This window comes from Pteropus medius, unplaced genomic scaffold, assembly GCF_902729225.1.
Source record: "Pteropus medius unplaced genomic scaffold, Ma_sr-lr_union100, whole genome shotgun sequence".
In the NCBI taxonomy this organism is placed as follows: domain Eukaryota; kingdom Metazoa; phylum Chordata; class Mammalia; order Chiroptera; family Pteropodidae; genus Pteropus; species Pteropus medius.
In genome coordinates, this window is record NW_024354886.1 from 5,152,940 (window position 1) to 5,164,561 (window position 11,622).

General features: G+C 51.7%; 1 pseudogene; it reads right to left on the reverse strand.

Moving 5' to 3' along the window:
* Window positions 1-317: 317 nt before the first annotated feature.
* Window positions 318-436, reverse strand: LOC120597751 (uncharacterized; annotated as a pseudogene).
* Window positions 437-11,622: the final 11,186 nt, after the last annotated feature.

Genomic DNA, 11,622 nt, shown 5'->3' on the forward strand with positions numbered 1-11,622 from the left:
ACAGCACTTACCACACATTCTCTGCTTTACATGTGTTAGAGAGGTTGGTTAATCCTCGCCTCAACCCAGGAGGACCGTACTGAGGCCCAGGGATATGAGGTGATTCGCCTAAGGTCACATAAGTTGTCTGTCCACCTTCCCTACTCATGTATATTATTCACATGTGAGTAACACCATACACAGTGCCACCTTGGAAAGTTCAACACGTGTGTGTTCCCTCCCCTTCCTTGCACCTCTCTCCCTCTTGTTTTTTTGTGTTTTTTTTTTTTAGTGAGGCAACCCTTGTTAGCTTAAATCTCTTATTTTTTTATTTTTTATGCCTATAGCACCTGGTCTTCTTAGGTGGTCTCCCATCTAAGTACTAACCAGACCCGACCCTGCTTAGCTTCCAAGATCAGACAAGATCGGGCTTGTTCAGGGTAGCATGGCCGTAGACTCACACCTCTCTCAAGGCCTGGCTCTGGACCTCTCAGAACCCCAGAACTGCCCCGTCTTCCTGCTTCTGGAGTCCTTCCTGTCTACCCTTGTCCTGTTCACACTGGGAAGCCTGTCTCAGCTTCCCATCCAGACTGTAAGCTCCCCGAGGGCAGGGCACTCAGCTGGGCACACACTGGGGCTAAATAAAGAAGTGGCGAATGACTGTGTGGGTGAGTGAGTGCATGAGCCAGGACAACAGGGTGAAGGTTTATGAGTGACACCCGAGATGCTAGGTGGGTCCCTGCTTCCTGCAGCTGCTGCCAACTGTGTCTCAGACTGGGCACAGGCGTCCTGGCTTCCCCGACGTGACACAGGAGTGGCATCAGGTGGCAGAAGGAGGCAAGGGGTCATCAGCGGGGTATAGGGCAGCTCCTGGGGGCCACCAGGTTACTGGGTCCAGTGAAGGGCATACATAGTAAGAGGCCTCCAGAGGTAGAAGGAGGGGCTGGACGGAATGACCTTCCTGGGACTGACTGACTTTGTAACCCCTCGTTCAGCCTGGCCCATGTACAGGCAAGACAGAATCATGATCAGATCTTAGACTTGGCTGGCTTGGCATCCTGGCTGTTTTTTATTACCTGTGTGTCCCTGGGCAAGTTAATTAACCTCTCTGGGCCTCCGTTTTCTCACCTGTAAATGGAGGTTATGATACCGTAAGGTCACTATGAGAATTAAATTATATTATGTAGAAAAGGCATTTGTTCATAGTGCCTACACCATTCAAAAGGTCAGTGAATGCAAATAGTAATATTATATTTATTAGTATAAAGGCACAGCGACCATGTGAGACTGAATTGAAGCCACAGAGCAGGCAGAAGCCAAGGAGAAACCAAGACTCCTACTTGGTAACTATAGCAAGAGGCAACAAAGCATGTGATTATGTATGAGGCCCTGGAGCCAGGCTGCCTGAGCTCACAGATCAGCTCTGCTGCTCATAAGCTGTGAGAGCTCAGGCAACTTCCTTAACCTCTCTGTGCCTCAGTTTCTCCATCTGTGCAATAGGGAATATAATAGTGCACCTGCCTCATAAGGTTGCTGAAAGGATTCAGGAGTTAATATGTGTAAAGTGCATGGAAAAGTGCCTTGTACCACAGAAACACTCCATAAGCTCAGCAGCTATAATGCTATGCGACCTTGAGCATATCCTTTCCCTCCGTGGGCCTCTACCGCATCCCTACGAAATAAATCATTAGACTGGTTTAGCTGGAGCCTCCTTCTAGCTCTGAGCCATAGTTCTGGGGAGTGGAGGCATCCTGGCTTCATACACACAGCCCTCCTGTTTTTACAGTCCCCAAATCCCTGAGGAGAGGACCCCTCTCCAGCCTTTGTTCTCTCTCTCCCCCTCTCCGTACCTCTCCTCCGGGATGGCAGCCAAAGGAAAGGGCAGCCTTAGTGGTGAAGGACGTGGGAGGCATTCGCAGGGTTGGGATGGTAGAGAGAATAAGGACGGCTCCCTTCCCACCAACCCTCTATCCTATTCCTTCTGCCCACCAGTGTCCGAGGGGTGGGTAGCTGAGCCAGGCCTCTGATCACCTCTGACTGGGGTGGGACCCTCAGAGCAGGCCTGGCTTTTCCGCTCCATCGAGAGAGAGGACCTTCAGAGAAGCCATCTCCTTGACTTGGCAGAGCTGGGCAGGGCCCGCCCTAGAATGAAGAAAGCAGAGGCCATAAATCCAGCCCTGACAGCTGTGTGACCTCAGGCGGCCAGCCCCTGCTCTCTCTGAGGTGGTCTTAGAGTCTTAGCACAGGGCAAGGAATGTCTCAGCCCCTTCTGGAGCTGGTGACACAGAGGTCACGATCAAGGGAGGTAAGAGCTCCATGCCCCCTCTCTAGGGGCCAGACACGGTAGTCTGTATTGCCTGCCTCTCCCGAAGCCCTCCCCACTTGGCAGGGCTTGAGTCACTTCAGGGGAGGGGGTGCCTCTGACTGGAGCCCCAGGGTGGGGTGGGAACGGCTGGAAACCCCAGACCAGGAAGCAAATCCTATTCTTCGTCACCCCTCCCCTGACCCTCCTTTTTCCCACAGGCCTGTGGCCATTGTTGTTCAAGGCAATCAAGTCTCACACGGGAGCCAAGAGGAGGGAACTCAGCCTCGTACCCTCCCCACTCCCTCTGTCCTCCCCAGGGACATTCCCAGACTTACCTCAGACCCAGCCCCCATGCCCCTTCCACTTTCTAGTTGGTACCCTCGGCCCCAACAAATTCCATTCATCCCTCCATCCATCTGTCCATCCTTTTATTTCATGCACGGCTATTTGCTAGACACTGCCCTGGATTCCAAGGATGCTAAACAAATAAGACAAAGCCCCTGTTTCTATGGACCCCCAGCCTAGGGCTAGAGACAGACAAAGAAGGGGTAGGACTGTTTTTTGATAAGGTGAGATATGTGCTGTGATCCTGAGAATGGCAGGATCAGGGAAGGCTTCTTAAGGAGACGATGCCCATCCTGGATTCTGAAGATGAAGTACAAGGGTCTATAGAAAAGTCTGGGAGCAAGAGCCACTGTCAGCCCCACGAAGGCACTAGACACACTGTTGTATCCTGTGTGACATGCAATCAATACTCAGTAAATGTTGGAATAAGTAAATGTTGCGGGAGAGCTTCCAGCAGCTCCTAGGGCTGAACTGACCATGTGGGTTGTTAGCTGAAGCAAAATGGGCCACAGGGGTAGGCTCACACAAGGCCTTCTATGCCCCACAAACTCCTTGCACTTTCTCTGAGGGCAGTGGGGAGCCATGGGAGGGTTGTAAGCAGCTAAGTGACAGCCCTGCCTTGCCCTCCATTCCCTTCCCCTGACTCTGACTCTGATCCAATGTACAGCTGCCCTTCCCTTCACCCAACAAGTCCGTATGTGTTGATTTGTGGAAATAAACACATGTTAAGCACCTACTGCATGCCAGATGTTTTGCTAGAGGTTAATCTGACAGTCTTGCTCACACATTACTCATGATTCATGACAGAGATTCTTAATCCGGGGTTCATAGGGGGTTTTCAGGGGATCTGGGAACTCCTGGGATTGTGTGTGTGTGTGTGTGTGTGTGTGTGTGTGTGTGTGTGTGTGTGTGTGTGTGTTCTGATGTGTGGGGGTCCACAACTTTTAACAGTTTCTCAAGAGTAGCCAGGTCTTCATACAGGTCAAGACCCACATATGTGGGAAAGAAAGTTACTTCCCCAGACATTGCATCTAGATGCTGCTGAGAAAATTCAGGCCCCAGGACCTCCCAGTCTTAGCCTAATCCTGACTCTGCCCTGGACCCCAAACCCTCCCTAACTCACTGTCAGGAGCTGACCATTCCCGGCAGCACCAAGCACTTCCTGGCTGGTGTCACTTCTGCCCCGCAGGGATGTCCCGCCCACAGTCCAGGCCCCTGGAGCAGCTTTAGCTGTATCAGCTTAAGACGGTTCTGAGAAACTTGTGGCTGCCACTGTATCTGGGAAGTCACCATGGGAGAAGGGGCAGGACTTAGGGTCAGGGCACGGGCAGCAAGATCTGAGGATCGGATGCACACAACCAAAGGGGCACAGGACCTCCCTGAATATAGAGCTAGCAGAGGGGCATCTTTTAAAACTGAGTCTCACCTTGCCCACCTCCTACCCCTCCCCACCTCCCCTCAGCTCTCAGAAATGCTCTGTATTTTTTCTGTCAATATCCCTTTCCTCTTCCAGCATCCTCATTCATTCACTCGCTTATGAATTTTTCATTTATTCTTGGGCACCACCCGAAGAAGCATAGGGGAGTGGGTAGGAGCATCGGACTCTTGTGCGAGAGCTGGGCCGAGAGGAACACTGGGGCCCAAGAGGGGCCAGGGAAGGTCCTGGAGGGCAGGGAGCACAGGACCAGGCAGACTGCTCCCCATGGCAACCCCAAGTGCCACCTTTGGAAGATGGGGCCCCACAGGAGCAGGAGGGCTGAGCCTGTGGCTGTAATCTTCTCAGCTGAGCAACAGAACATGCCAGGGCTGGGATGGGGGTCATAGGACAACATCATTGTCCAGGACTCTGGAGCCCAGAACAGGAAGTCAATGGGAAGAATTTACCCAACACATCATTCAGTGGAGAGGATGCCCTGAACCCTCAACTGTGCCTCAATTCCCTCATCTGTAAAGTGGGAACTATTTAGAGCTAAACTATAGGATCGATGTGAGAAATAAGTGAGTGAATACATGTAGTACTTCTGGTAATAACCTTGATCCTGGACTGGCAGTGGTTCACAGTGTTCTATATCAAAAATTAAGAGAGGACCATGCATGGACCCATGGATAGTGAGTCTCATAAACCCAGGATATGGTTAATCCAATAACAGGAGTCCTAAAAAAGTTTCTAAAGTGCTTGGCACATGTTGAGTGTTCCCTAAACTGGCCACAATCTAGATGAGAGAGAAGAGGTTCCCGCAGAGGTGGGAGTCCACTGCTGACAGCCCTGCTGTGTGTACCAGGCACTAACACTTTTTCTCATTTGCCCCTTACAGAATCCTTTTGAAGAAGGAAGCCTTGTTCCTTTTACTGAGAGGAGAAACTGAGGCTGAGAAGGCCCAAGGTCATGTGGCGAGACTGCAGAGGGCTGATATTTGAACTCTGTCTCCAGACTCAGCGCTCTCTCCCAGCAGCCCAGCTGCCTTGGGCTTCTCCTGTTCAATAGAAACAGTACTCTGAGGGCCTCTGGATACTGCCCCCCACACCCCCGGGCCCAAAGGGCATGCCCCTGCCCAAACAGACTGCTCATCTGAGCTCCCTTCAGCATCCCTTTTCTCATCTGTCTCCTTAGAGCCCATCCAATTGAGTCAGGCCCCAAGATCTGCCCACCTTAACCCCATGACTCTACACGCCACCTGCCTGCAGCTGCAGTGGCAGCTCCCTCCTCCCTTCTAGGTCACTCACCCCTTCACAGGAGAGCAGGCATGTGTTGGGAGTGAGTAGGGGTGGGAAGTAGAAAGCGGCTTCTCCCAGAAGAACACACCCTCGAGGTCAGGCCACTGGTGAACTTGGACATGTCCAAGGTCGCAGATGGAGAACACATAGGGTGGGTGAGGGAGCCAGAGGATCATGACACTGGGCAGGAGTACAAGGGCAGACCTCCCAGCATCATGAAGCCATCCGCATGCACCCTGCCGTCCTCCAGCCAGGTCCTGAGTCCTGACCCTCAGCCTCAAAAATGACCTAGTGGGGCCCCTTTGCTGCAAAAGGCAGAGTCAAATGGCTATGAGCATCTATACTCTCAGGCTCAGCCCAGCCCCAGACTGTCCAAGAATGGCCTGACGGTTCTGCACAGAGCCCTGGGGGCAGCAGTAATAGTGGGAAGAGTACTAGCTAGGCTCTAATTCCTGCTCAGCTTTGCTGCCATTGTGCTGTGTGATCTTGGGCACTTCGCTGCCCTCTCTGAGCCTCGGTAAAAAGGGAACTTGTAGGACTAGTTGCCCTCTATCCTCCTTGCTCTCTCCTTCTGTGTTTGCGATCCTAACCTCATAGAAGCGTTAGAATAGGATCCACATTTTGATTCAAATATCACCTTTTCAGGCAAGCTTTTTCTGACCCCTCACACGCACATTCAGAATTGCCCCAACATTTTCTATCCTACATCCCTGCTTCATTTTTGCCCCCTACCAGCAGTTATCGCTTTCTGACACACTCTATATCCTACTTACGTTTGTTTATTGTCTCTCCCCAGCTCCATGGGGGAGCGAGATTGATCTGTCGTGTTCACTGCTGTTCCCCAGTGCCTGGTGTGTAGTAGATGCTCAATAAACATTTGCTGAAGGTGTGACTGGGAAGGTCAGGCATGTAACAGGTCTGGATTCTGAGAAAAGCCAGTCAGGGACATGAGGAAGGGTTGGAGGCTGTGCCCAACCACCTGGCATTGGGTAGGAAATGGGCTGAGAGAAGTCTGGATGAAGAGAGTTGGGGGTGCTGCAGGCTTAGTGCAAGGGTGCGGTGTTGAGGTCAGAGAGGGAGAGAGCACCTGGGTAGAGCATTCTCTCTGCCCAGGTTTGTGTGTAGGAGAGGAGTGACCCCCCCTTTGGTGTCTGAGGCCCGGGTTCTTGCCAACATGTGCCCCCCACGGTCATACACAGTATCCTCTGGGCAGAGGCAGGGCCAGGCGGAAGGCAGGCTTCCACAGCTGGACACAAAGGCGTAGCAGCCCTCCCTCAGAAAACTCCTGCCCCTGATAAGGTGGGTAAATTTCAAAGGGGCTAATGGGGAAGGGGGTGGGCAGGGCTACTGATAGCGAGGCCAGAGTGCTGCCAGCAGCTTCCCCTCACTTCCCACCACCCCGAGGCCCAGCCCCTCCAGCAGGCCTGCAAGCAAAACAGGTTCCAATTGTGCTCTTATCTGGGACTGTGGTTTTGGAAGGTCCTGCTGGCTCTGCGCTAATGGGGGGAAAGGCAGCAGCGGGTGTGAGCTGTGACGCAGCCCCTCCACCTCCGCCCCCCACGACGGGCCGGGGCCGGGGGTGCACCTGGCGCTCTGGAGCAGGGCCGGAGGGACGACTGACGCACCTGAGCAGGAAGGAGGTCCTGCTGTGGCTGAGAGCAGGGCTTTGCTTCAGATCCTGGTTCCATGCCTCACGATGCAAGCCACTACCCTTCTCTGTGCCTCAGTCTCCTCACTGAGGTTTAAAATAGGGACACTAATGATAGGGGTGCTACCTCAAAGCGCTGTTAGGACAGTTAAATGAGTTAATCTCTGTAAAGTAAGTGGCATGTCACCTGGCTGCCAGTGAGCGCCAATTAAGTGAGGTGCTTGTCAGGGAGGACTCCGGAATAAGGGGCAGGGGCTTCAAGTACACCAGGCATGAGCCTGCTTTAGGGCCTTGGCTCAAGCTTTGCCTCTACCTGGAACGCTCACAGCTAACTGCAGGGCTCACGCCTTTACCTCCTTCATGTTTTTGCTCAAATCTCACTCAAGGAGAACTGCCCTGACCATCATATTTGGTGCTGCTCCCCACATCCCACCTAGTACTCCTGATAACATGTTTTTATGGCACTCATTACCTTATAGTGTACTATATAATTTACTCATTTATCACTTTTAGTGTTGACTGTCTTTCTCTACTAGAATGTAAACCCAATGAGGTTCACTGTTGTATCCCAGTGACCCATGCCTGGCTCACCATAAGCCTTCAGCATGTATTTGGGGATGGATTCATGAGGCACAGACCAGGCCAAGGGCCTGGAGCGGGTAGGGAAGATGGTGTGTGTGTGTGTTGTCTGCCCCCCACTTCCCAGACAGACCTTAGGGTTTCCAGACTTGAAGCCCACCTCTGACAGGAGACTGCCTAGCTCAGTCCACAAGGAAACTCTGGGGACCCTGAGGACTGTGTTGTGGCCTTGGAGTGAGGCCTCTTCAGATGGCATCCCAGGTGTGAATCAGCGGTGGGGTGGATGGACGAGGCTACAGGCAAGGGTTAGGGCGTATAGCCAGTCCTTGGACACAGGAAAAACTGGCCTATCTGCTAAGCCACCCTCGTGGGGTGGGAGTGTCTAGGGAGGAGCAAGAGATGACATTAATGAGGATGCCCAGGGCCTCGGAAACCAGACCACAAACTGCCAAGGGCTTTGGCATCTCCTACCTGTCAGTTTTTCCTATCATGCATACAGTAGGTGTTCATGAAACCAGTAAGCCCGCAGATGGCTAGCCTTGGGAGGGATGTTGGAAGTCATCTGTGCCCTCTGAGGTCACCAGGCCATGAATTACTCCAGGACAGATGATACCTGGCCACCCTGCCCACAGTGCCTGGCACAGAGTAGGTGCTCGATAAATGCATGCCGGCCTGAGCAGAGCAATGTGGTATGGCCCACGGGTGCTCAAGGGAATGCTCCAGTTGATGGAAATGCCTAGTTGTGTGGTCCTTGAGGACATGGCCGCCACCCCTTAGACTATATTCCTAATCCCCTTGTCTACCGTCCAGCTGCCGCCTGTGGTCCTGAAAAGAGGGCTCCAACAGACCCAGCCCAGATTCTGCTTCTGCCCCTTTCTAGCTTTGACTTTGGGAGAACTTTAAGGGGTCTCTATTCCTCATCTGTGCATGAGAAGGCCGATGAACCCTTCAGGTGCCGGACTTGTTAAGATTAAATGAGATAGCAGATGCCACACGTGAGCATGGATTGGGGTCTGGATTTGGATCCCAGCCCTATTCTGTGCCCTTGGGTCTGTTCTGTGGCCTCTCTGGTCTCAGAGTCTTCCTCTGTACTATGAGGGCTGTATAGTCTCTGGGTCCCACAAACCAGATGTCCTGCCCATCCTGCTTACACAGTCCCAGGTAGGTGAATGGCCACAGGCTCTTCATACTTCAGCAGGAAAGCCCTCCCCAAGCTGTTCCCACCTTCTTGCACCTGGACCTGGGGCAGGGGGCAGGGGACAGGCAAGAGCCAACTGGCAGCCCCAGCTCTCTGTTCCTGGTGTGGGTCCCAGCCTTGTCCTTGCCATCAACCCCAGGCTGTAGCTCCGAAGAGGGTGGGGCAAAGGAGGACGAAGGAAAGCTAGGACCGACTGATAGACAAACTACCCTTTCCAAAGCATGTCCACTTCCTTTGTCAATTGATATTCACTCATCACAACCCCCTGCCCGCAAGGTTAACAAGGCAAATATTATTTCCTTCTCACAGAGGAGGCAGGGGAGGCCTGAGATTCAGTGATGATCACACCACTAGTAAATGGCAGCATCCAAGCCCGAGTCCTGTGCTCTGCCTCCCATCTAGTGCTCTCCACTCTGACGGGCTATAGGCTAGAAGATCCAGGTGGGAAGGGAAGCTCAGGCCAGCTGCTCTAGAATCATAATCTGTGTGTTGGGTCTGATGCTGCCAGCTGCTCCAGGGTCTCTGCTCTCAAGGAGTTAGAATCTTGGGAAGAAGAGAAAGGCTGGGAAATAATTAGAGCACAAAGAATGGAGACATGTGAGGTCTAGGGGTTGGAGAGGCCAGGGGAAAGCTTTTTGCACAGAGAGCTCCGGAAACAGGCTCGAAAGATATGGATGCTTTCAATCACAAGTAGAAGAAACGCAATTCAAATCCACTTGAACAATAGAAAAAGGAAGTGACTGGTTCATCCAGGTGTTCACACAGTGGTGTTGGAAGGTCCTTCTCTGGGCTGTCCCAGCATACTCGCCTTAGGGGTGGCAGCTCCCAGCTTGTACTCTTAAGGCCCAGAAACCCCACTGGCAAGAGAAAATATGTTATCTCATTAGGTCAGAAGAAAGTTCCAGGATGGAGTCACGTTGGGCCAACATGAATAGTATGTCAGACCCCAGGTCTGGAGAGGGTGGACATGGGGCAAGCATCGCCCATGATAGGTGGGTGGGGGGAACAAGAGGGGGCATATTTCATCCTGTAGAAGCTGACCAGAGGAGATCAGCCTGGTGGAGCTGTGGGCAGGAAGCAGGAGGTCTGGTGGACCCAGTGACCTGAGACTTGACGCTGAGGGGATGGAGTGTGGTGACAGGGTCCTATCAGGCATGGGTGATTGAGGAAACTGGAAATTTGACTTTGAATCTGCTTACCAGCTATTGACCTTGGGCAAGACATTTAAAAAATTCAAGCCTCAGTGTCTTCACCTGAAAACTGGGCATAGTACTATCTACTATGAGTTACTGTAGGGAGTGAGATGACATATTTCAAACACATAGCATGTGGTCGGTGGTCAGCAAGGCATTGGGACAGGGTATTTGGGTTCACAGAGCACTTTCACCAACTTCTCACTCCTCACAACAGCTCTGAGAGTTCTCTGGGGATGGAGAGAGGGGGATTCAGCAGGTTACAGCTATGTGGCCAAAGTCATGAAGCTGGAAGGTGACAGAACCAACATGTGTATCTGGGTCAAATCCTGAGCTGGTGCCATGACACCATGCTAAGTGGATAAAGCTGTTGAGGAGATATATGTCACCCAGAGTGCCCTCATAGATTAAGGATGGGCCCTATTTGGTCCTCCTTTCCCATGGAGCCCAGCGCTGACATCTACCCCAAGCAGCCTCTTAACACATTAGTCCAAGTGAGCCCCAGCTGAGCAGATGAGGAATCCTCTCCTTGCTTTCTCTTAGAACTTTCCGGCTTCTAGAGGCACCCTTTGTTTCTCTGCTCCAGTCTTGGGCAGGTAGAATTACTGTCCACACTCAGCACAACTTAGCCTGGTCTGTCCATTCAAGCCCACCAATCCCTGGAGACACTGATGAAATGGTCCCTTGGGCCCAGAACAAGTCTGTACCCAGCATTCAAGAGGCAGATTTCCCAAGATCAAGGTTTTCTATGGTATGACCAGGCCTCTTCCCATTGCCATCCAGCAGTGAAACATTCTCTTTGGCTGCAGGAGTGTTCTGTCTTACTGTCTGTCCATCTTCTGGTCTATCTCAGCTAGGATCGGGCTTGGCTTTGAATTATAAAGATCCCACTTAACAAAAGCAAAAGATCTATTGCTCTCATAAAAGTCCCGAGGCAGCTAGTCCAAAGCCAATACAAAGGTTTTATGCAGTCTTCAGATACCTAGGCTCCTTCTAACTCGTGGCTCCACCATTCTGCCCTCATGGTCCAAGATGGCAACCAGAATTCCAGCAATCACAATTGCATTCCGGGCAGCAAGAAGGAGGAAGGAAAAAGAAGGGGTCAATGATAAGTGTCAGTTTACTTTTAAGAACACATGACACTTTTACTTGGTCACATAGTCACATCTAGCTGCAAGGGAGTCTGGGATAGTCTTAAATTCCGGGTAGCCAAGTTCCAAGCTAAAAATTTGGGGCTCGTTATAGAGGAAAAGGGGAGAATGGACATTGGGGATAACTATCTCTGACACCCAATCCATTCAATAAGCATTTATTGGGTATTCCTTGTACTTATCCATGTTATAGTATTAATAATATGAATAATACCTTAGCATCTAATGAGCTGACCAGTGCCTGGCATTTAGTAGGTGTTTATTGGGCAGCGGCCATTATTTTCACTGCGTCAGAGAGCTGATAAAAGCACAAGCTTCTGTGAGGGTGGAGAGAAGGCTGCCTGCCTGGCAAGGGAGCAGAACATAGAAAGGCATCCTGGAGGAGGTCTCACCTGGGAATGTAGAGGTTTTTCTTTTCATTGACCCTAGAGAGCTGGGGTGGTTGACTGTAGCCATTTCAGAACTTTATTTTACCTCCTCCATCCTATCCTATCTCGACCTTCTCTGGA